Source organism: Acanthaster planci, linkage group LG01 (assembly GCF_054643075.1).
Source record: "Acanthaster planci isolate LZ-2023a linkage group LG01, COTS_SCS, whole genome shotgun sequence".
Lineage (NCBI taxonomy): Eukaryota > Metazoa > Echinodermata > Asteroidea > Valvatida > Acanthasteridae > Acanthaster > Acanthaster planci.
The window spans coordinates 25,828,559-25,855,582 of record NC_141777.1 but is presented as its reverse complement, the minus strand read 5'-3'; the positions used below and the strand labels follow the sequence as shown (position 1 = coordinate 25,855,582).

General features: G+C 41.7%; 2 protein-coding genes across 3 annotated transcripts in view; both read right to left on the bottom strand.

Moving 5' to 3' along the window:
* LOC147800600 (chromatin-remodeling ATPase INO80-like) overlaps positions 1-27,024 on the bottom strand; it is a 119,163-nt gene that overhangs the window by 19,523 nt on the left and 72,616 nt on the right. The gene's annotated exons all lie outside the window — the stretch shown is intronic.
* The window catches only part of ino80 (INO80 complex ATPase subunit), a 213,158-nt gene continuing 190,461 nt past the window's right edge, over positions 4,328-27,024 (bottom strand). For both annotated transcript variants that reach the window (XM_087141547.1, XM_087141554.1), the window contains one exon: positions 4,328-8,248. The gene's annotated coding sequence lies outside the window, so the exon portion shown is untranslated. The remainder of the gene's footprint in view (positions 8,249-27,024) is intronic.

The following is a 27,024-nucleotide window of genomic DNA, read 5'->3' as shown; positions in this document are numbered from 1 at the left end:
TTGAAGACCTCCCGTGTATTTCACATGATCACTACCTTCAAGTCCTTATGTACTCCATTATTCAATGTTCACCATTTCAATGTGTACACACCAATATATACATGCATACCTTTACGTTGCTACCTAGGAAGGGCATCTCCTTATTGTTGCACAGGTAAGAAATCTCACTGAAAATGCTTAGTTTTCTGGCACTGTGAATACTCTCACCAGCTCGATTTTTTGTTGATGTTTTCTTTGACTGTTCTTTCTTTTGCTACAAATAACAAAAAACTGTTTTTCAAATACCTGTAGGACGAAATCTTGTGTGAACCGGCCTAGTTGATACAAGGTTTTGTCACAACCTGCATTACAGGAACCGCTTTTGCTCCTTGGTCCACACTAGGTATAAGTTGATACACACATACATACAAGCCCAAATCAGAAACAATGACAACCTCAAGGCACAGTACATGTGCCTCTTACCTCAACCAAAATAGCCCTTGGTGAGAAACAGAGAGCTCCCATTTGTCCCCGGAAATGCAACTGGAGATAAAGTGAACGGTCATGCGGGTAGAAAAACATACAATTTTCAGTGTCACACAGGCTTCTGGTTTTCGATTTCCACAAATTTATTTCACATTTTAAAGGAACATCCTTAGATTGTCTCCATCACACTCTTTTTTTGGATAGCTAACTCCTCCCTTCAAGTATCATCCTGGCGCAGTAGTGCCCACAGCCAAGTACACACACCACAGGAGATAACTGCATTACTGAAAAGCATCGTGGTCACGCAACTCGGCTGACAAATAAATCTATACATGTACATTCATTAGCTGAAACAAAATGTACTTTGTGCTTTTGTCGGTTTTCATTCTCGGTTGACAAGGACCAAAGTCCAGCCACATTAATTACTTTTTATAAATTTTGCTGAACGTACACGCGTACAAGTATTTCACTTTAAAAACCTCAGTTTGTGTTTATGGAGTGGCTCCACCTGGATTGGGCTGGTTTTTGAATACATTTGCATAACAATCAGGAAAGATAATTGTGATGAATTATTCACTGTGCCTACTTGGTTTTTTTTTCAACCTGGTAACCTGCTTCATTAGCACTTTTGATAGGCTAGCTTGCATGTGCGTGATAAGGTACCAGTATGCTGTTGAGAGGGGATCACTGTGACTGACAGAGAGAGAAAGGGGGGGGAGGGTGGAAAGCAAAGCGGTTGAAGGTCTGGTCAAGGGCACTCGTAGTAAATGTGTCTGCATGAAAACCAGGAGTGACCTGTGCTCACCAGTCCCTGCATCTCTGGTATATGCTAAGCAGGCAGTTCCATGCTTATGGTTGCCCTTAACTGTATACTAGTTAAGCTTGGAATTCTATCTCACGAAAATTCCAAAAGTAATACATACACACAAACCCCAATTTTTAAACTAATCCCAAATACGTCTACACAGTTTTCTGAGGCATGACATGTTATACTGATTTATTACTGTGCCGATTTAATTTGATGAACATAAAACTTTTGTAGTTGGGATTGGTGGATAACAAACTAAACTTCATTAGAAACAGCTGAAGAACTTCAACTGTCCGTTCACAACGTGCAGAATTCTGATCAGCCAGATTTGGTTAATTACTGTTTAACTACACTCATTTTCCGTCTACACTCCATCAAGCCCAGGGTGTGCAGGTTGAGCATGGTAGGAAAGGCCAACAAATGCCTATATTATTCAGAAAAATTGCACAACAGAGGTCTGCCATCATTTTCACGACTCCTTTTATGAGCATGTGGCATATTTCTCTACATTTTTTTTTCCCCAGAAAAGGACTGCATTGGAACATGGGCCATCTTACCAGCCTAGTGGGGGTGGTGTTGGCAAGCGCAGGCACGGGGAGACTGCGTGTGCCTGGCACACGACACACAGCATTTGGGGCACCATATCTCATATATCATGTCACTGAATATCATATTTTGATAAGGCCAGTCAAAAATAAATTGCTGTTTGCCACAGGCTATTGCGTTGAGGCGTATGTTACAACGAAGCAGTGCTAACTAATGTGATGTGTCAGCTTTGATGATTTCAAAGGGAAACTGTGTTGTTGAAACACATTCTCTTGCAATTAGTTTTGAAAAGGGAACGAAGAGAGCAACTGCAGGGGATGTGAGTGTTGTAAGTTCTTAAACAATTAGGTGCAGATCTACACGTACAACAGTAGTCTTAACATGAACATAATAGGAGCTTGTGCACATTTAGTTGAAAATTGGCTGTGTATATTCAGCTGAAAATTGGATATCCCTTTGTGATGGAAAGTATATGTGCACATTGCACTGACATGAAAAATGTATGCACACTAAGATAAAATTTGGATGTGCACATTGAGATGAAAATCGGTTGTGTGCAATACAGCTGAAAATCGGTTGTGCCCATTGTGATGAAAATCGTGTACACCGAGATAAAAATTGGATGTGCACATTGAGATGAAAAGTGGTTGTGCCGAATGTTCCCATGCAGATCTCCCACACACTAGCTTTCATGATTACATGCATGCTGCCTATTATCATCGCCTACTGCAGCGATGAAAAAACTGCAATGGAGTGCTCAGAGTAATGAACCACAAGATGACATTCCATTGTGAGTTGCCCTTCCATTAGGGCCACTTCTGGCCATTATTTGGTACATGTATTAGGCATAAAGACATGCCTTACCATTTGTATGGACAATTAAAGCTACTTGGAGATGTGCTTTTCAGGAAATGTGTGTGTGGACGATGATCTTAGTTTCTAAAATGCTCCAAAAAGGGCAAAACTTGTGAAGCTACAATAGTGCTTAACCAGGTGCCAAATGTTATTATATTTCTGGCAATTTTTTTCCCCGAAATTTGAATACAAAGATCATTTGTCTGAGTACAATAGAATTGAAACCTGGGAAAACCTACTTCAAGTGTCAATTGGTATGCGTACCTTTAGAAAGGTTTGTGACTTTGGCACAATGGGCAATTTCAGGTGAATTGTGAAATGGACAGATACTGAAACCAGCCTTCAAGAACCATTTCAGTTTGTGGGGAAAAAATCCCTAAAATGACCATTAAAAGTTGATTAACACCTGATCCCAGCTATCAAGCCTACTTTAATCATGCCGGCAACCAATAAGAAAAAAAAGTAGAAATTGAGATAACTCATTAGTATAATTATAGCACACCTGTTATTTTAACAAGTGATTGAGGTGTTGAAGCAATAGCATTGGAGCGGAAACCCGTAGCTCAAAATGCACTGAGAGACAAGAAATGGTCACTCTGTCAAAGCAATTTCTGGCTCTTCACTCACTGCTGTTTCATTAAAGCAACTCCAAGTTCACTCACCCTGCCTGTGATGTACATAACGAGTCACAGGCTTACCTGGGAAAGAAATGAACTTCAAACTCCTAGGAACAAGTGTAGAGATCTCATCACTGTCTTGTTAAGCACACATGGTTGCCTCGTCTTACTTGATTTTCATTTAAATTCAGGTTGAATGATAATTCTCTGTGAATGACTCATTTTGAAATGCCTCTTCAGAGCAAGTTAACACACAATTAATCAAACTGAATTCTGAAAATGTAAAATAGTTGGCTCACTTGATGGACTGAGGTTACTGTCAAGTAGAGGATGGGATTTACTTGAGAATGTTTACATGTACATCAGGGTCTGTATTTCAAGCAAACCATTATCGAAAGTGTTCGCACATACCATATCCATTCTCCAGAGTAAGTGCCATTTTGAAATGCTATACGTTAGGCTGGTCATTTATTGAAAAGAATTGTGTCTTGTTTGAGGTGATGCAATTTAAATCAGGAAATCGTTCTAGACTGCTCAGCATCACATGTCCCACAAATGAGGCAATATATCAAACAGAATCAGTTGTGAAACTGTGTTATGTTCTGATGCAAACGAGTTCTTCTTCTGCAACCAAACGTTCCTGTCCAGTGGCACAGGAAATAGCAACCATGAAATAGTACCTCTTAAAAGGAATTCAGTTGCACAACTTGTGCAATTTAGGAAGCTAAATTCCTCTTGTAGCAGAGCCATTCATTTTTAAAAGTCTAGATGATAGATGTAATTAGAATATGCAATGGCACTTTGATCAAACATTGAGAACAATCGATTTGATCTGGAGAGGGAGGAGATTGAACTACTTTTGAGGAGTTAACGCCAGTGAGTTTTGGGACCAAACATATTTTTTAAAAGAAATTTTATATTTCCGAAGCAAAGAATGGTTTGTATCATTTGTAACAAGTTTGCAGGACACTGGCACTGAGATGACAAGGAAAGATGACTAAGGACACTACCAAAATGAATGAGACCAGCTCTTGGGTTGAAATCGGTATCAGACTTTTAATTCATCATTTGAATCGGTATACATGTACATGTACATAAATCTAACATTCTGCAGTTCTGTTCTGGCTATGATGTGTGTACATTACACGTTAATGACCTTATGTTGGAAATACAAGTATGTGAACAAATCATGTTGCCACAAAGCATTGGATACTATTCAGTTTACAACATTTTGTGATTTTTTGTCTTCTTGAATATTTCTCAGGATAAATTACATCACCCACATTTACTCTGTGATTTTCCTTGTTCCTGGCTAAGTAAAGTAGAAACTTCTCACGTCTGACAGCATCTGAGGTATGACTGTGATTAATTAGTGCGATTCACAATAGTGCGCCTCCAAGAGTTTGCAATGCATTGACCAATCACAGTGCGCGAAACCTGTCGACCCAATGCGTGTTTGGAAAGGGTCGACAGATTTCGTGTACTATAATTTGTCAACGCGTTGCGATCTTTTGGAGGCCCACCATTGCGAATCGCCTTTATCGGTGCAGTATTTGAACATTTCACTGAATATAAAAAAATAATGCATTTTAATTTGTTACAGCTTCTACATTTTAACCTCCAAATCTCATCGTCAGAAAATGGCATTCCCAACTGGGACATCCTCAACAACAGAAACTAGGGCCTGGGATTGCAGCTGTTAAAATAACTAGACCTTCCGAAAAATTTCTGGGCACCACTGTCTCCAAACATGCCCAATGTGCTTGCAACATTCCTCATCTTTCAGTGTGTCCGAATATTTTGCCCGGTGACTTACAGGCATAGCTCGTAAAAAGATATGGGGGAGGGTTCCTTGTTCAACTACTGATGAACTCGGGAGGAAATCACCACAACGGTGGCGTTTTCTGAAGAGTGAGACAGCACCCAGCCCCAGATGACATACGCAAGCAGTAAACAAAAAATATTTAGCGTGAATGAAATCTTCAAACTACATGTACATGCAAGAGCCAACCGAAAGCAAAGAAAAAATACATCTGAAATCATGTATGTCATTTTCTAACTCAAAGCCAAGCAACAGGGGTAGAGCATATCAAAAGAAAAGTGAGGAAGAAAGCGTATTTGAATTCTCACTTTTGTAACTGTCATCTGCACAACGTAAAAAAAACCCCTAAAACAAATCAGAAAAACAAACAAACAGACCTCCGTATTTATTAAATTAATATATCTTCTGTCAGTCAAACGGAGGCACTAGTTACCTATTTATCATGACAATGTTACTTTGTACAAAGTTTCAACAGTGCTGAACAATGAATAGTCACATTAAAAAAAAGGGGGAGAAGTCAATCACTTCTTTCTCTCAAAAGTTAAACTTTCAAAATCACTGGATGTAGGCGTAATTCATCTTCCATCGATTCACTTTAGAAATAAGAAATGCCATTCACTTTATTGATATATGTGATGACATTACACCAAGCTCATGACATCTGGGCACCACAAATCATTTCCTTGAACACTGACAAGAGATGCCTGTCTGGCAGACAGACTGAAGTCCATCTAATATCCATTCTGGGGGCTAGTTCAAATTTGATCTTTCTCCGCGGAGCCAGCTGTGCCAATGTCTGGGACCCAACCAACACCTCTGACCATTACTAATCGGTGAAACAGTTTTTTGTCGGCAGACCATCCCAACTTCAAACGACGGCCAGGAAGGTTGCGCAGAGTTCAGAGAGTTGTTCAACCCTTTGATCTTTTCACGATGGTGCAGGGACTAAGATTTTCTTTTTCCGCGAGGGCTGCAAATCAACGGGCTGGATCCAAGCTGGGTCTGGTACCCGTTGCTGGCTCTGATATAGCATGCTTAATGACAGGGTCAAGCACCGCTTCTCAAAGTGGATGGATGATGGAAAAAGACCCCACCAAGGAATTATTTACCAACAACAAACACAATGTGAATTTAGCGGTCCACAACAAGTGCAACTCCTAAACTCGTCCAAGCTGAGGAGCTTTTCTGTCTTTACCTAAGCAGCATAAGCTCAAACCATTGTGCAGTGACCAAGTGGATCATATCACCAAGCAAGGGAGCACCTTTTCATATAACGACCTTAAAAAAAACATCTGGGTTAGAGAAACAATCGCAGGATGATTACTAGCGCATGTAGTGCACACAAGATATTAGGGATGCTTAAGGCACAAACAGCGTGTCAATCAACCCAGATTCTGGGAAACTGGTTGGGGTGATTCGGGAAGAGATTTGCTGTAAGTGTTGGGGATTTGTCACCTGGAGATAAGACTGTTAGAATTTCCATGGCTAAATGGAAGACAGGAAACAAAATTGATTGAGAAAATATGTGGCCAGGAAGTAACAGACATTAATAAGCTGAGCGGAATGGAAGATAGTACCAGCTAGCACATGGCATCACTGTCCCTACCTTTGTTGAACGAGAGGAACAACATTTCCTGTTGAAAGAAATTACTTACAAATCAAATATTCCGGAAAAAAATCATTCTTTTCATTTCAGATTAGAGTGACTTTCGTTATTCAGTCTGGTTCCAAAGATGTGCCCATGTTTAAACCTATTAAAAAAATCACACTTAGGTACCCGACTAGACCAACTGCCTTACAGGAAAAAAACACTGTGATTGATTAACTGATTAATAATGTAGCCGTTCTGATGAGTGGCAGTGACCTTTGTCTAAAATGCTTTTTGAAGTCTGTGGTCACATTCAAACCATTCATGCAAAGTGGTCATCATCACCTCTTAAACCACACACCCACAGTAACACAAGTGTGGTCTGAGAAACGTTGTAGTACTGGATTCCAGTCTCAAAAGTAACAAGAGCCGGTAACTGGTATTCCAGTGGTGTGTGGGTGGCATTGCCAAGGGAATGGTTCTGCACGAAATGGCCAAACAGCCCGCGGTTTTTAGCTGGGAAAGAGAGATTACTCCAAGTTCAAATGACACCAATATTAAAGTTGATTTTGTGGGCCCGAGTGTCATTTTACGCTACAACAACACAACATTTGTTTGCAAAACTTAATGGGCGCAATGGAGCGCATGAATTCGCTGAAGGCAGACAGGTTTCACTTCAAGGAAACAAAAATGAACAACAGCACAAATTGTGTGAGTGGTTCTGGGCAGATTGAAGTTTTCAGTTTGGCTATATACACTCCACAGTAAAACTGGATCCTGGCACTGCAAAAATGAGTTGGAATGGAAAGAGGAAATTTTTCATCACAAATTCATTAGGAGCACAGGTTTCCTTATCCGTGTTACTGGCCTACACTTCTACAAATCTATTTTAACAAGGGTGTGATTGTGGCAGAAACTTTCTTCAAATCTGAAGGGCTCAAGGCATCGTTTCTGGCCTCCAACTGATACCATTTTGGGTGGCTTGTGGCTCACTTCAATATGCAGGATCTTGTGAGTCTTCAAAATAATGCCATGCCTTAGAATTGGGAGTGAAATCGAGCGTGAAGTTTTGGGGATGAAAAAAGAGAAGACTTTGAGGATCAAACCTTGCAACCCTCTCACCTACAAAACTCGGGTGATAGGGGGGGTGGACAGTAGCTGAGTTTTCCAGCTTTTTGTTACCAGTCATCTGTGACCTACATGTAGCCAGTTTTCTGTTTTCAGTGGGAGATACTCAGTGATGCAATGTACTCAAGATGATCACTATGCAGCTGCGTGTCTGATTTATCTCTGTCTCTGGTTGCTGCGTTAGATAGCCTTGCAGGACTGCAGGTGGATCCGTTACAAAGGCCTGGTGATGAAGACGCTGATGACGACAATGATGATTATCATGGTGATAATGGTGGCGGTGGTGAGTACTGACGCTGGCCAAAGGTGGATGGAGCAAGATTTCACCACCCCGTCCATTTATGCTCCAAATGTCCGCTACCACAGAGCCACTGGTGTCTCACTCTGAAACACTGGCTGACAAGAACATTCCCGGCACTCTGCAAAGAAAGTTGGCATCAAAGAAAAACCAAAAATCCCCATTTAAATGCAATCAAATCAAGACTTCACCATGGAAATCCTACGATGCGACATTCTTGGGCTAAGTGGGGAGCTGACATTGGCTCCGGATAACCTGCTACCTAAGTTAGTAGTATTTTTTAAGAAATAGGGAACCTTGATCCAATAGAAAATAAACACTAACAAGTCCAAATCTAAAAGGTGCAATGGAGGGGAGATAAAACATTGATCTTGGTGAAAGCAACTCCTGCTCTTCCTGATAAACATTTGGGTAATTGGTGACTCGCCATTGTCAAGAAAGAACACTGACTTCCTCAATAAGGAAATTAGAATTGACATGACATGTCCAGTTGAAGAGAGGGGAAAAGGAGCTCAGAGAAAAAGCAGTCTTGGCGGCAAGGGATGGAGACAAAACAATGAACAAGGAAAAGAGAAATTACAGTGTAGCCTGCAAGGCACCACATTTTTCCCTTGGAGACCTTACCTAATCAAGGAATTATTAACAAACACAATTCAAAGCTGTGATTTTGGCTGGTAAGCAAATAGCTGTTTTAGAATCATTCCAAACTGACTTTGAGAATTAAGCCAAGAAACTGTCCGGAACCCTCCCTGAGCAATTCCTGACAAGTGTTCACCACAGTTCATGGGTACGATCACACCACTCGCCCTCCCAAAGTTTCACGCGTGGTCACCTCTCTCCTCTTTGTAACAGCTACTATTTTCCCCACCCCAAACTCCTGACTCCTTGCCACATCAAAAGCCCATGAGTGGTACTCCTGCCCTTTCCTCCACTTTCCCTTTCAGAAATTTAATGCCCTTGCTGCAAAGTCTCTTGAACTTCTTCAACACAGATGGTCCAATAGAGACCTTGTGCCCCAACTATACTCTAAAGCACACAGACCTAGTGTAATGCCAGGCACGTTTATTCTTAAATTTTACAGTTGAGTGGCCTGACAAAAGTACAAGTACAGTCATGCTTTCATTTGAAATCCATTCAATCATCATTGATCTTATGTCTATTCTACCTCAAGAAAAACCTACTCACGATAATTACAAAGCTCAAATTTTGAAGAGTCAAAAATGTCCATTGTATGCTAAAAAAATACAAATCAAGATGATTACAGGAAAAAAGGTTGAAATCAGCTTATTAAGAAGCTGGGGGCACGAATCACTAGTACTATTGGAATTAACAAGCCAAAATGGACTGAAATTAGCTAAAAGGCTGAATTCTCACACCCCTGAAAAGTGATAATTCCCAACATTCCAATGCAAACTTCATGAATAACACAGGGGAGAATTCCCTTATTTAAATGAGGAAAATCCCATTATGGAGGCTTGTTTCAAGCAGATTCCAGACACTTGAAGGCAGCTGATATGCCCAACAGTCAATATACAGTAGAATCCATCCTAGAATATGGAAATAGCTTTTTAACAACAAAATATGAATGTGCCAAGAAAGTGTTCTTTGGACTTTGATAATGATGTATTGATGCAAACTTTGTTGAAAGAAAAATGACAAAACCTTCATGACAATATTTCAACTTGAAATTGAATGACTGGAGGTCCGAAGAGGAAGATGGCTGCATCAGACGAAATTGTAAGTAGTCTCTTGGCAACCACAAATTGTGGTGTCAGAAACATTTTTTAGTGCAACAATAATCTTTGCTAAATTGTGGCTGGAGATAGTCCAAAGTGAGAAGTCATCATAGTAATTATTATGTACAATTGTGTGCGTTATTGTGATTGATTTTGTATATGGTTTGTTCATCAACAATCTACTGGCCAGAACGACAGTATATTCCATCAAATTGAAGGTTGAACATTTGAATAATCAATTATTCTAATTGACTCAAAGCCTAATTCAACTCTATCCCTAGGATGGAGCCCCAAAATCAAGGAGTTGATCCTGGCCTATATTTACACCAGCCCATCAATACTTCCACCAAAGGATCTCCTTTTTCCAGAGAAACTCTGTGTGTGTGTGGGGAGGGGGCTTTTCAGGTTAATGAGCTCAGCAGAACTTATCACTTGAAAATCAGTGCACTGCACCCAGAGGACGGTATCTTTGCAGGAGCTTGGACAAAGCAGCATATAGGGCAGACCAGATGGGCATTGCCACTATGTCCACCACTGATCTGCATTTCACCTTGGGAATAAATAAACAACTGGACTATGGGAACTCCAAGCTAACAGGGTGTAAAGTGATCTTGATGGGTTCTGGGTCAAGTGACCTGTCATTGGGGTCAGCTGACCCAATAAGGTAAAAAAATTTTACAGTTAAACATTCTAATCCAAGTGACCACAAACAATGAAGCAAATGCAACTGTATTATGAAAATTACAGCAAGAAGTATGTCCAACAATGAAATCTGTCGAGACTGAATTAAAAAGCCAGTGGTCACCTCTTTGGTGATTGATTTCATTGACAAAGCTGTTTTTATCTGTAACTGAATGCTAAACCTTTCTTCACAAATGGTGCAAAGAAATCTTCAGCCCCCCTCTAGCCCCAAGAAGGTAACACCGACATACTCTATCCACCTGGCCAGACAGGAAGCGCTGAACCTGTGCAGTATCTCCAGCTGGTGACAATTTATGATTATTCGGAAAACCCATCCGGTCTTTACTACCCCTACTGTCAAACAAACTCCCTATCCTCCTCCTTACTAGATGGAGGCTCCCACAAAACCAGGCCGGTTGGCACCACCAGATTTACAGCTTGTGAGAAAAGAAGACAGAAAAAAAGAAAGAAAGAAAAAGATCCAGCGAGGATCAGTAAATTCAAGAGCTGCCAGAATGCTGAGCATTTAGTAAATCTGGATGCTGGGTTTCCTCTCTAAATATTATCTCTTGCAGGAGGACAGAAAGAGAGAGAGAGGAAAAACCCAAAGACAACAAGATGCAAAGTGGTAATATGTGTCATCATCTGCCCAGGCCGAAACAAGCCGCGGGCTGAATTTATGCCGACCCTTGGGCTATTTAGGGTTTGGTGATCTACGAAGTTTACATTATTAGCGGTTAGCACGGAGGAAATTAGGCCAAAATTGGAGGGGTCTGCGCTTCGTCAGGGATGGTACGTCAGAAAAGAAGGGGGAAAGAAAGAACATGGGTGAGACCAGACAATGATTTGTGACTCGGCTCGAAAGAATTTTTGTCCAAATCAATATTTAGGCAAGCAAACATCATCAAATTAATGACAATCATACAACGAGAAGTCCCTGGCTCGGAAGGCTGTGCTCATTACCTTATCATAACAGGAAAATCTGCAACATTAAAATAAACAAAATTAACAAAAAAATCTCACTTCTGTTCCCACACTCTTTCCCTATCCCTCCCCACAGCCCTCTGTGGTACCTAGTACAAGTAAATGGACTTATAGGAAAGAACTGACACAACTAACTTAACATCTGACACACTGCCACTCAGAAAGAGGAAGTTTCTTTTCAAGGACAAAACTGATCCAAATGCCATTCTTAGGAAAATTCTGGTTCCAAATAAACTTGAAAATCTTTTGTACAATGTAGCATTTCCTTCTTCCAATACAAACTGAAAAAATTCAATGTTAAGGCACATGCTTGCTTTTCCAGATTCACAACTTTTCAGAGAGATTTCAAAAAATTCCTCTTGAGCAGGAGAAGTACCTCGAATGTCGCAAAAAGATGATTCGCCATCAAGATTCTAAAAAAGGTACCCTGTTGCCACATATTGAAGGTACACCCTTAAACTGCCCCAGACTACCTCATCAGGAATAATCCCCCCCCCCAAATCTTCTGATTTACACCGTGGAAGGAAAGTCACGACAAAGCATTGTACAGTTCTGACAGTTCAGACAATTTATTCTCATTCACTGAATGATGCTGCCAGGATCAAAAGGTCTCTATAAATTATTCTGTCTCTCTGCCTTAATCCACGATGCTGTTGCGGAACAGTCATATGGGTAATTCCAGAAATTAGGGGTCCAAAAGTGTGACATTTTGGTGTCCCTGTTACATCTGACCTTTGTTGTTTGACATGGAAATATCACCAGAATGGTTTTCAAACGATTACTATTTGTTTGGCAAGTAATTTGCATTAATTCATCTCTCTTGGGAAAAGAAAATGTGTCCTGAACTTGCAAAATCATATGTCAGATGTGACAGGGATGCGAAACAAAAAAAATCGACCCCTGATTTTTGGAATTACCAATATAAAAATAAAACTATCCTAAGAAAAATCTTATATTTCCAACACTTGAATAACATCAGACCATGAGTTGCTATCCCCAAAAATGATGGGGCGAAAAAAGGGGGGGGGAGACCCAGAAAGAAAATGAAGCAATGCGGGTAATATTTTCCAGCCACGTTTTGGGGTCTGCATATTCACGCACGAACCTCCAGTGGAAAAAAAAGCCAATTTTTATTAGTACTGATGCGGGGCTCTTCATAGGACGTGCAACGGCTATTTTGAAAGGTCAGCCTGTTCTTGACTACATTGGATTAACTTCATGTATGCAGTAGCTGAGAGGCATGGCAGAGGGCAAGATGGTCAGATGAGATACCATAATCAGCATCTGACCTTGCTGAATGTTGCATCGGTTACGACCTTTGTGGCAAATTATCTCCAAATAAAATGGATGGTGTCAGGAAGTGAAACTGGGAGGGAATTCAAAATTCATATGTTACGTCTTTGTTTCTGATACAGGTTGATGTGGTTTCATCGGCTTAAATGGTCTAAACTGCTGTATGTTACTTTCGTAATCTCCAGTATGACCAGATGTATGACAGCCCACAGATTCTGGCATCTGATTGGATACTTGATCAGCAAAATTCATACCCTATCAATCCAAGAACTTTGTGGTTTAAAGTTCCGTTGACAACAAAACAGTGAAAGAGTGGGGAAGCACTCTGATACTGAAATCACTCTGTCAACTTTTCATGCTGTGACTTTCAATTCTTCAAGACACTACCAAAGCTACTCTTAGCGAAGGTATGCTTACTTGCATAGTGTCTTCAAAAAAATCAAATTTGGCAGCAAAAATAGAGAACGACTTTGAGAGGTGTAGTGGTCTTACATGCATTTATTTCAACAACTGACCCTGAACAGGGAGTGCAGGGTGACTATGACCTGTCTATCCCCTGATACTGTCTCCTACATTATCATGTTCGAAATCAAACAAAATTGTAAGAGAGAGAGCAAGAAAGGTATACTTTACACACAACTGGGTATGGCAGTACGGCATGGTGCGGTGAGCAGACAGCAAACGTATTAACAGAAGAAAGGGGAAAGCACTGGAAAATGTTTTGTCTTTCATAGATGGAAACTACAAATAAACACCGGAGGGCCAAAGGCATTTCTAACTTCCGCTCCTCATTAGAGTACGTAAAACAAACACTTCCAGGAACAGATCGGTGTGAACAGATGGGTCGAATGTCTGCCAATCAGAAGATTTTTTTTTTTCAAAGAATCAATTCTAAATAGTTAAATCCTAACCCGTGAAGGCATTCCGCACTTCCTGTGCCTCTGACAGACTGGTGATCTATGTTGATGGCAATGCTTCGTTGACTGCACATTTACTTTGCCGTCAGTGATTTGTCCACAGCGGGTGAAAAAGGTATCCTAACTGAGACAATGAATGCAAAGTATCTCCACTCAGTATTTCACAAACATATACACCCACAGGAGCACAACTGATTCCAACTGAGAGATTCAGAATCCAGCCCCTTTCTTCAATAAAAAAAATAGGTTAAAAAAGGTTTAAATCAAATAATTTAAAGTGAAATGAATTCAGACCATTCACGATGTTGGATCCTGAGATCTGCCTAAACGTGTCTGTTGTGGCACAAGGAGGGTCCCTTTACCAACTCTTCTAATTAGTGGCCATTTCCAGCCAGCCTCCATGAATAAAAAGAAGAAAAAAAGGTTTAATAAATGTGATAAATAGTACTAATAACATAATAAATTAAAAGCCAAATTAATTCAAACCATTAAGAATGGAGGATCCCGAGATCTGCTTCAACATGTCTGTTGTAGTCACAAAAAGGATTCCTTTAGTAGCTTCCAATTGATGGTCATTTCCGGCCAAGCACCCTATTTGGAGTTGCTTGTAAATCGGGGGGGGGGGGAATGACAGGTCTGACCAGCAATATCCAGACACAAGCTGGTCCACTGTGCAGGCCTGCTACCCTCTGGCTTTACCTTGCTGGCTGAGTGGTTGGGGGGAACTGGTTGGCTGCTTAGGGCCAGCATGCAATAAGAAAATTTATCATGTAGCCGAGCAGCACAGATGTCAACACTTACCACCAGTTAATCTCATGATGGCACAGACAAGATTTAGGTAGGTGGGATGTGAAGTTGACACAACGACGACCCCCCCCCCCAAATCCTGATCCAAAAATTGATCTCAGGACGTTCCTTATAAAAGGAAGAGTGTGGGAGGTGGAATACAGGTCCAACTTTTCTTACCACTCCTTATCATGTCTGCTATCCATTACAGACTTGTTAGACTATATTTGAATCATTCTTAATTTCATTTTCTAACTTCCGGGGAGGGGGGGAGGGGTTGTGCATTAAAATTGTGCGCGAACCTGCCCGGGCGTAAAGAACACAGAGAAGCATATTCATATCCCAAGCCAAACAAATCACTTTTGCCAGTATTCAGTAAGCTAAAAATAACCCCTCTGCATAGCCTCTCTTTCTTGATGGACCTTTGACCTCCATAAAGGAGGAGGGGTTTCAGAGTGGCACGCGCTACCACCCGCAGAACAGGCAGCCGGCCCCAGCAACCCCATCGCAGTGGGCTTGTATCAGTGCCTTAATTGGTTCTGCTGGAGACCCACGTGTCTCCGCAACAAAAACCCCAGACCATCAGGTACCAATTTAGAACCTCAGAGACCATGCACATGTACCAAAACACATACAGAGCAAAGTAAAGAGCTAACTTGGGATGGGCCCTATTTGGGTGGACTCGGCTGACACTCGAAAGTCAGGGACTCATAACAGAGCAAAATTGTGGCAATTTAAACACCTCTTTCAGAGATTCACTTGAACCTGCCAAATTAAAAAAAATCAGAGGCTAACTTTGCTGCTTCAAACCGAATAAAACTTGCTCATTTGAAAACAATACAGCTAGTTCCACACTTTCTTACACCTCTGGGGGAAATTAGCCTGCCCAATGAAGGGTCTATGTAATTCTGAACATTTTTTCATGGTATGGACCAGTAACCCACTGCTAACATCTTAGGTTTGTCAAATTATCATTGGATTTTCATATCATCACATGCACATTTCAGTTTTCAGAGGACTTGTGAACTGGGAGATCAACTGGGCCTGGCAAGAACTAAAAGCTGAGCCTGTCCGAAAATCCACTCCTAGACATAAAAGCACCCACAATGTTCCAGTGACCTGAGCAAGGCAATACAAACTGTAGGATTTTTTTGGGAGAGGAGGAGATGTTTCCCACTGAAGCAGAAACACAGAATTTACAGGTACCTGATTTCTGATAAACAACTTAAATATGCTGCAAGAAAACATTCCAAGTTATTAATTAATGAAAGAATATGTACACACAAGTACTACATATGTACACTGTCTGTTAATACAATTTCTACAGAAAATTTTGTCAGACTAGGAAGTTTTTGTCAGCAATTTTTGAATGGGCTCGCATGGCTCAGTTGGTGCTAACACATTCCAGAACAATCACAGAATTGAGAGTTTTGAGGCAGGCAGTCAAGATCCCCTCCCTAAATTCTTCAGGGACAGCAGGGCACATTGTAGACACAGCGGGGGAACTCATGTGTAACACATACCCCAAACAAACCTTGAAATAATAGGGGCCACCCATCAAAGTGTGATCTGGTTCCCACGCTAAATCTGCCAAGGATGAAACAAAAGGTAAGGAGAGCCAGCCCCAATGGGTGAAAAAAAAAAGAACCCCTTGTTTTAGGCGGGCTTCCATCGTTGCTCAGACCAGCCATTCTGTACAGTGTCTACTGCAAATGAGGCAGACATGAACTCAAAATGAGTGACACTGTGCAGTCCACCATTATATGGTGGCAATCAAGGACAATGTACATGTACATTCTATGACTGAAGATACATGTACAAAGCATTAAACACACATAGAAAAAAAGTCCTTTTTTGTCATGATCAAAATAACAAACACAATGGGAAATTTGTCTTTGGAATCTAGTGCTCCGGTAATGTTATATAATGGGGCCTTTTTGGGTGGGGGGGAAATTTTCTTGGTATCACTGAGCATCCACTCAAGCATGGAGACCAGTCTAGTTCTAGCCGAGGGCTTTGAGTGATGCCGAGTAAACTGCACAAATGAAGTCATACACTGACCCAACGTATCAAAACAAAACCCCTTGTAAATGTACAAGGTAACGGGGTTAAACACCGAGATGCTTTCCTGTTGGTTCATGACTTGAGTGGAATGTAAACTTCATGGGCTGGATTTTCCCCCAAGCCTGACGATGCCACCAAACAAGAGTTTTTGAACGTATGTTGTTAGTGTATGCTTATTTCTTTCACAATCAGAGAAGGAAAATTATCAAACAAATGAACCCCCTCAAAAAAAGTCCCACAACTGTTACAAATGACAAATTTTACGCAAACATGTAGGTGATGTTATTAGTACACAACACATCGGTTCCCCGTATCATCTCGTAAAACTTGATTAACAATGAATCAAGTTCCTTGACTTTATTGTTTTTCCACATCATGTCCCTATTTCCAGTTCCTAAAACCATACAAAGGTGATACTGCATCTGGCAAAGCAAGGTCCTGTCTTATCACACCATTGTTTGAAATTTCCAATGAGATTAGGGTCTTTGGGGTTCACATTACCATTATCTCCGGTTATCTCTGCAGCCTCTGTTGATGTTAGATATGCCTCCCCGGTCTCGCACGCACACACCAACCCCCCCTCCCCCAACAAATCCCAGCACAGATACACAGGCATCTCCCACGGCCGGCCCCCCTGTCTCCCTAAGCCCACGCAACAACTATCAAAATGCCACAAACCATCCACGGCACAAATCAACTCCCGATGCCCAGTTCACTGGAAGTTCCCTGTGATAACAACGGAGTGAAAAAGCTGACACGTCAAAAGTCCCCTCAGTTTTAATCGCAAAAAAAGAATCTTTGACGGCGTTAGGCAAAAATAACATTAAAAGACTGAGACTCCCACCAAAAAATGTTATTGGAAACTGGGGAAGTGGAGATCATATTTTGGTATTTTAGTAAACTGATTAACGCCTTGTGTGATGAGTTAACTCTTCCCAAGGTTTGAGTTGGGTAACATGAGATAATCTCCTTCCCAGGACTACTCAGATGTGGCCGGAGGGAGACAGCTATCAAATACAGGTGCATGAGCGTGAATGGGCCGCCGGGGATCCAACAACCAAGAACTATGACGACCAGGTGTTGTTTTTTTCTTCCTCGTCTTTTTCCCTTCTCTGTTATTAAAATGTACTGTTGCAAATTTTGCACTGATCAGGACAGTTGAGATCCGGCAAAGTAATTCCAAGTTACGAATGAAACATAATAACTGTTATGTACTGTCAAAATAAGTAGGCCAACATGCATGAATATGTACTTTGTTTGTTAAATGAATGAATTTCCTCTAAGCTTTCACCACTGGACATACAGACATTTGGGCAAAAACCACCTAGGGCAATTATTACGGCAGACCAACAGCATGTAAGCCAAGCGTACAGTGTGGGTACATTCATCAAAATTCAAGGATTAAAAGCTTGTCAGAACTGATCTTTTCCTGAATTATTTAAACTGAAAATACCCTCTACTACGAATGAACTGATGTAGGTTTTAACTGCCGATCTGATGTCAGATGTTTTACTTGGAACAAGGGCTGATGTCCAATCCGAAGTTTTTACGCACAATAACTGAAAACGCAACCTTAACAGGATGTAGGCTCTAGGCCTGCTCATAACAACACAAAACCAGTCTACTCCCGTAAAGTTTAAAATGTCGGTTTACACATTACCGGAAATAGGATTAGTTTTTTGCCTTTACTGTCACTGAGTTGAACGAATTGTGTACATCACATTGCCGCTTGCGTGATACCAATAGTGCTCCGTTGTATTCACACCCAACGCACACAGAGCATACATGTGCATGTATACGTACGTGTAGAGTACATGTACATGTACACGTACATGCAGAATAGACGTACAGCACCTTGGGCTGAATCATGGCTAGCCTATAGTCAAGGCACATATGGCACCAGTGTGCCATGCTCGGCTCATGGCTTTGCTACTCACATTGGTGTCTTCGTTGTGCCAACGGCAAAGGTGCGTGCCGTCCAGGCAGCCACGCACACCTTTGGTAAAGGCTAAATCGTGGGTTACCTTCAGACTGGTCACACAACACCTCATGGTGCCACACGCGGTTTAGTTCCCTGGCTCTTTTCATGGCGGTCAATGGAAATGGTAAAACAACTCCTTGGGTCCGCGGTCCGTGCGTTGAGTTGTTGTGGCACGGACACTTGTGCGGATGTAATTTTGGGGGATACTTTACTTCGGTTTAAGCATGGCATAACTGTTCATTTATGTCATCCAATGAAAAAAACCCTGTTTTATTCATGCTGAAATAAAAATATGCCATTTGTGTTTGCCAAAACTGAGTGTGAGAGTTTGTTCCTTTCTTCAGTTTAATATCGGCACTCGTATCGGCAAGAGAGGTTACATTTTGCCGATCTGATGTTTTGCTGATGTTGCTGAACATCGGCCCAATTCAATGTCCGATCCGATCATCGGTTGATCCCTACCCTCAACCCCCCCAAATACCTCAAAGTAAAGCAATAACTTTTATCAAATTTAGCGCTAGAGTTCCTCAAAGTCCAAATATGCTGTTTGAAACTTGGATAAAAAATTTCATGACTACAAAATGTGATCACTGTTACTTTGGCGTCCGGATAGCTGTCATACTGCGAGAAGTGCTGTCTATGAAGGCTGTTCAAAGACAGAATCCATCTCGAACATCCGATTCAGGGCCACAGGCATCACTGACATGACCTTCCTCAATTCCCGGCCTCAGACTGTCCATCCCTGTCTATTTGTTTGTTTGTTAGCGCCACACTTTCTCTGCTTCACAGCCGGTGCAAGAAGCAAGTATTAACACAATAAACAGGATGTGCGGAACGACAATCCCGCCAGCCCAATCAAGCCAACACTGACGGAGACATTGGCCTTTGGTATTTACGCAGAGTTATTGACACGGTTACACCATGCATGCTACTATGAGGAGCTTGAACACGAGGGGGGAGGGGGAGTTTAATGATTCCAGCAACTCTTCCTGGACTTGTTACAGTGGTGCGTCTTATTCAAATAGATAAAGGTGGTAATTTGTTAGCTGTGATATTTTTTTCCTTGTTGGGGGGGGATTCCTTGGACCAGTCCCTGATAAGCCCCAATGACAAGCCAAGTACTGCTCCAGCCAAAGCAGGCTGACTTGCATGGCGGTATGCGGCCAATGCGCGGAATGTAACTCGGTAAAGGGGCCCCTGTCACCTATTGACCTTCCGCACTGAGCTTACCATGGTTTAGCCTGTCAGACCCGTGTGCTACATGGCTAACTTGATTGCATTGTGGGATCTCATTCCACACGCTTGGCTCGGACCAAGACCCCGAACCCCACTGCTCTTTATCACTAGAGGGCAGTATTAAAAATGAGCAGTTTGGTTGGGGAGGGGGTCAGGGTAAATGGAGGCAGGTTAACTACCGCCTATGTGCATGTGTGTGTGGGTACGCGCGATGGATGTAGAATGTCTGCCATCATGCATGTGACTTCTTGGCTCAGCGGCATTAGCGTCTGTCATTCTTGACGCTTGTGGTTATTATGATGGGATCATGTGACTGAGACGGGATTCCAAAGATATGCTAGCTGGTTGACACACGAGGGCAGTATAACAAAGTATGTCTGACGACCCCCGAGAAGACTCCTCTGCTACTCATCCATCATTACTCAGATGCAAATGGGTTATGGAAGCACAGATCCTCAACTGTCTATTTCCGCTGAGCCACTTTTTTTTTAACAAGACCTTTTTATAAAAAGACACGACTTTCCCATCACCATGTGACCCAATTCTAATATTATCAGAACACATTCTTGTCTCAAAAGTGATAAGTACCAAAATGGACAAAGTTTGATAATAATTTATAACCAGAACTACACTTTGAACCTTCATGCTAAATGCAAATTTACAACCACCAAGTTAAATGAAAGTGCAAAACGAATCCAATCGTCAAATACTGGTCTTATCAAAACTGTTAATAACTTGTAACAGCAATTCTTGGCTTTCAAGTACAGTATGGGCTAATCCTTAAGACAAAATACAATTTTCTCAAACAACTTTGTAACGATTCTTTCACTCAAAGCCCTCAAAAGCAGGAAACAATTTGAAGTCAGAGGCTTCAGTCAAAACTCAACCAGCTCCATGAATATCTGATTAATTCCGTAAGCCCAACGAATGATCATGACCGGCAGCAATACAAGAACAAGGATAGGATATCATCCTCGGCCAGATAGAAGTGACGGAAGACACAGCCTCCAAGCAATTCCTTTCTCATGCAAATGACCTCTTATCTCCAGCAGTAGACTAGCCCGCCAGTTATCAAAAAAATACTTCAAAGGCCACCGACACGCACCCCACTGTAAGTCCCCTGCATAATTAATTCCAGCTTGCTCTTGCAAGTATCGTCACCAATTTCTTTTTTCTTTGCCCGCCACCAAACAGTTCATGCACCACAAAGCTTGCATTACATGACTAACATTCATGTCAATAATTCAATAATGCCCTTCGTGCTTTGCCCTTCCGCGTGCAGTGCGACATAAGTTGGGCATCACAATTACTCACACGAGCAAGCTATTAGGGAGAACATTTCGCTTGGGTGACTACTTCAATTCTGCCAAGGCAGCGAGCAGCCTTTGCAATTCCTGGAGTGCTTGTGTTGGCAATCAACAAATACACCAATAATACTGTGCAGCATATATCAGCTTGGTAAACCGCATGCACTTCAGCAGAAAGAAAGGCTGGAGAAATGAATCCGTGGTCATGTGATTGGAAAATTTCCTGGCAGAAAGTTTTCAGATGTACGGTACACTGCCGGGAAATCCTTGCATTCCTGTTTTCCTTGACATTTCAACAACACACTAAAAAAACTTGAACTGAGATGTTGACATAAAAAATTAATCAATTGGTCATACTATCCAGACCTTGCAATTTCTGTCTTTTTGACGATAGAAACCTATAAAGTCTCCTTGTCATTTTAAACAGCAATGCTACTGGTATTTTCATAAGTAAAACACACCTCAAAAAAGTTATATTGACAAATTAACCACTTCTGCCGTCGACCTCTCATGCAGATTTAGGATTTTTCATGAGGGGTGACTGCGAAATGTTGAAGTCAAGGATTTTTCAGATGCACATACAGAGACTGGCTCTGCAGCTCCAAGCAACCCCCCTCCCACATTCAAAGTGATGCATCAGCTACATGTGTACATGTATACACTCTTGGCAACAACATCAACTGCATCCCCCCAAGACTCAGACAGCACAAAAAAAGACACATATTGTGCCACATGTTGGGCATCCACGGAGGAATAATCATCGTGCATCACAGGGTTAGTCTAGCCAAGGACCTTTTCCTTATATTCTTCCAAGCACCTTCCAAACTAACATTTCCTGTACACCTTGCCCTCAAAACAATTATGTAAAATAGCTCCATACACCTAAAGAAAACGATGATGACACCTGGTAGCATCTGCCTGTGCCCGCCTCAAAAAAAAAAGAAAAAGAAAAAAGGACTTACAAAAATTACACTCGCTGGCCAGCAAGCATTTTCCTCCAGTAGTCAGGCTTAAATTCCCACCAAATTGTGGGAAGCCAGAGACAAAATTCAAAGACAAACAGATGGCACGCCACTCGAGTTTCGCAAATATTTTTCCGGCCCGAACACTAATAAATTAGATTGGCAAGGGGGGGACGAGTCAGGCCTCTACCTTCGACCCACTCCATGATTTCGCCTCTCCCATCTCATCTGGAACCAAAACCTGTGCAAACAAGACGTAAATCAACTTCTCCTTCGGAATGCATCCAGAGCACGGAAGGAATAGCCAAGGATGGGGAAAAAAAGGAGAAAAAAAAGAAAAATGAACTGAAGAACATGAGCAAACATAGTCAGAGCTGTTTATAGAGAGAGAGCTGCGACATGAGCGTTTCAATTGTTGGAGCCAAAATGGTGCACATGGGCAATTAGCACACAACAGCTGCAGGCTGTACTGCACACATGTACATAAAAAAACAGCCCTTTTGGTTCCAAAAGTCTTCTCTCTCTGTATAACTCTGTCCCTGGTCTCTTCTTAACTGTGTCAGGACTGAAAACTTTCTTACTTCAGAGAATTTTTGCTTTCAGAATTTCGGAAAAAAACCTCAATGTGGCAATGAATCACTCCCATCAAAGGCAACATCCTCACAAAATCAAACCCTCTGAGCCTTAGCAATTTTGAATATCCCTATTTCAATATCATTTTTCACACACACCAGGGGGAGGGTTTCGAGTCAAAGGTTTCTTTGAAGGTCTGATGAAGACCTGAAAAGAGATTATCTTGAGAAATCAAAGCTTCTTCCAGAAGGGATTTTTCTTCTTGAGGAAGGAGTTTCTCTGTTTTGGTGAGAATTATACCTTTTTTAAGAAACAGCCTCGGACAATTTCTGTCAAAGAAGATAGGAAGGTTGGGAAAATATGAAGCCAAATCCCATTTAGCAGCTCATTAACATTTTTGACCATATAAGGACTCCTGGTACATACAGAATAATACCATTACACAGGGTGCTATATATTTGCTAAAAATAAATTCCTTTGGTTTGGACGTAGTGCATGTTTTTCAAGGACAGGTGCAAGGATTACTACCCCAACTGGCAGAGAGAAGTCTCCTATCAAAAGTTATCAAACTTTCATGTGGTCCAGGACTATTCCCAATTGCTAAGCTCACTTCTGACACTAGTCTTATGCACTCCAAGAATCAATTTGGCCAGGCAGTGTCTAAAGACTAGATCATTTTTTCCGATTAGTTTTCTTTAAATACTGTTAGCCTTTAATGAAAACTTTGAAGGCCTTTTAAGGTACATGTAATTTCTAGCCCTTTTAATTGACTGAACGTCCAGTACAATTCTACCAGGAAAGTGTTGCCACACTATGCATGTTTAACATCCACCATTTCATGACAATAAAATAAAAATGACCCTGATCTTTGACTTTTTTTGTCCTTGATGTACAGTACATGTACTCTGGCTTGTTCACTGTGGACTTCCAGAAGTCAGTCCAAATTAAGCATGATAGTTGGCATTTGGCAATGCATACAAGCTACATGTACATGTATGTTAGTGTGATTGCAATGTAGTCACCTAAATGCACATAAAAAATAACATACATGTATGTCACCAACCATATTCTAACAATACTTAGTACTCCTCCTGCTGGAACTATGTGTCTATAACAAGCAGTTTCATTTTGCTGCTTGACCAAGGTACATGTAAAGTGGTGCTGAGGACAGCTTTAACAAACTTGACCGGGAAAACCTATCCCAAAAAAGGGTCCGTTCACAGTTTTTCAAACTCTTGAGAGTATAATCCTCGTGATGGATGAGAGTCACATGGTTCTGAATGGCTACATTAGGCCCATCCAGTTTTTTTTCGTCTGGGCTTGAAATGACACCAGACTCTATGGAAAGTGGCCACAGCCAATATCCTGGACTGGTGTGTTAAGTTCAAGCCGCAGGCAACCAATTTGAACATGGCTTTAATTGTCCAACTATACTTGCAAGGAATCCCCCAAACAAGTGAAAGGCAATGGCTAAGACTATGCCAAAGACCAGGCATATGTGCTTGGGAGCTGAAAAGGATGGAATCCTCTGAGTCTGGAAAACAGGTGATCAGTCAAAGAAATGTGTGACCATAAATGTATTGATGATGTACATTCATAAAGTAAACATATCTCACAGTATCACTACTCAAGGTTCTATGGCATAATTTCTTGATTCCCTTTCATCAGACAAATCATGCGACTGATTTCAGCAGCCAGAATGCATCTGGCCTCTACCCTCCAGGTTAAAATTGCACGCTTCTGGGTGAAGAGAGGCAAGTTGGGATAACTGCAAGTGAGTTGCCCTAGGTCACAACATGTGACCAGTTTCTAGATTAGAACCCCCCCACCCACCAGATCAAGGGTCTAATAGGCCTCATGCCTCATACCTGCAGAGGACATCCTCTGTGACAGGTGAAGTCCGGTAAACAGCCAATCCGGACAATCTTAATCTTTCAGGAGAGAGGGAACATTCTGCCAGTGTAATATGCCGAAATAATTGGATCTTGATGATTTTTCTGGACAGTATCAAGCAAAAATGCTTTTTGCCATGGTGGAGGTGGGGGGGGGGTGGTAGTTCCCAGATTGTAAAGTGCTCTGGTGCCAAGACTGGTCTAGTGTCTACTTGGGTGCGGCTTTTTGTACCTTCAGTTACTGACCAAAGGCGCCGCTGATGGTTCGCGCGCACATCTGGGAAATTCAGCTTCATGTATGCGCGGCATCACAGGGACCAAAGCAGGCCATGTTTATTGACTCTGATGCACCGGTGCGCTCTGTGAGGGGGGTGACCAGGATTCCGATCAGTCAGGAATGTGGCGGGGGGGGGGGGGAAGGGAGGAAGGGAGGGAGGGAGAGAGGAAGAGGGAGCAGAAGGAGAGGCCTACATTGCCTGCAAGATGGGCAACATAGTGCTATGTGATGCTATCAATTGGAACTGATTAGAGATAAGCCTTAATTTGGCTGCTAGGTATTTCGGTCGTACCTGTGAAATATTATGGAGAAAAAAAAAAAACCTTCAAAAAAGTATCTTTTCTAACTGCAATATTTTAAACACACTATACAAAGCACTGAGAACCTAGGTATAGTTTTGGCTTTTGTCTGAGCAGAACTTGCACTAATGGATTCAAAGTAAGTACTGGTAGTCCCTATTTTTTTTCCTCGCAAAACACATGTTTGCAAATTTTTTACATCAACTTGATTGAGTTAGCATAATTATGTAGTGTAGTGTTCATGTTCTGTTCTGGTAATACCTATCTTAAAATCCGGGAAACAGCTTACAGCAGGCCAAAATATTACCCAGTGCCTTCCTTTACAATTGGAGAAAATCACTTTCTTGAGATGAAACATGGTGTAACCTCGGTGGAATGGAACGAAACGATACCGGAAGGTTCATCGCACAGGAGTCAGGAAACACAGTCAGCTTATTAATATTATGCTACATCACCTACTTAAACAAAAAGCGCACACTGCGCCTTGGGAAATTCAAAGCATGTACATGTATACAAATTCCATCTGAATGCTCTGTCTGGTTTACAAGTTCTTCCAGGCACACTGAGATTGCCCACATAAGGCCACAGCAGACTTTTTTTTTTCCTTCAGAACATTTATGTCAACATCCTAAACTATGCTGGCAAACGCCCAACATTTTGCCCACTTTCCCCCCCCCCACTTCCCCTAGACAGGAATTCTTCAATTTGACAACGTATGAGCACTGATCCACATCCAATAAGAAAACAGATTTATTTCTAGGGACGGGGAAGAGTGAGAAAGAAGGGTTTTCTACAGACGAAGAGAAGATGGACTAGGATATCGCAGTGCCAAATTCTACACAAAATTGGTAGCCTGCTGAGCTCACCGTATCACGCCATCTCAGTGAGTGAGTGGTATGTCGGAGAAGTGAAGCTCTAATAATCTGCGTCTCCCGAGGGCTGTTAAAGGCCGACAATGCCTGCATCACAGACAGATCCCTCTTGGACAAATTTTGTGCGGGACTGTCTACTTTGATCCCAAAATGATATATTTCCCCCGGTCAGAATGTCCCTTTTCTCATTAATCCATCCCCCCCCAATAAAAAGGCAGCATACTGCATTTTGTGACACACCTGAGCTGGTTGCTTGTTCACGTCATTATCTCGCAAATTCGACAATATCTCATGGTCATTACCAATAGGTTATAATTCCTCCTTTCTCAGCAGTAACTTGGTTACGGAATGAGACTGGCACATCCTCTTGATTTAATATAAAAATTCTCAAATCATGCAGTGTTGAGCTGACTAAATTAGTTTCTTCAATAATCTTTGGGTTTCACAAAGAAATTTGCCAACAGTTGGAATTTTTTTACCTTCTTCCTCTAATTTGCCACAACATCCATGCTCTACTAATTAAACAAGTTAGCCCTTCAAGTTGGCGGTTTGCATTTGTTGTATCAGCTGGAACAAAAATATCAGACTGTTGCTGGACCTTCAAGTTCATGGTAAAACTACACACTGTGCATTCTCTGGTGAGTGTACTATATACACTAATTCTTTCCCAAATTACCTGTTTTCTGCAAGATGCAGAAAAAGCATGTACTTAGAGGAATTTGCAAAATAACAGTTAATTGGGGCAGAGACATTAAATGCTGACCCCCCCTCAAAAGATGAACATATATTTCCTACTCCCACAGGACACTGCATGCATGGTCCAATGTCTGGCAAGGCGGCTGGTTAATACACAGCAGATTAATGTAATGAACATGGAAGCGCTGTGCTGGGAATCCAGGTGCCTGTGGAAATTAACATAGCAAATGAAGCTTTTAAAGGGCAGGGTTCCCAGCCTCCTGCTGCATTCCCACCACTCACTCCACTGTCTTATCAACTGATTGTCTAATTGGACAGAAGAGACACGGGGGGGGCGATTG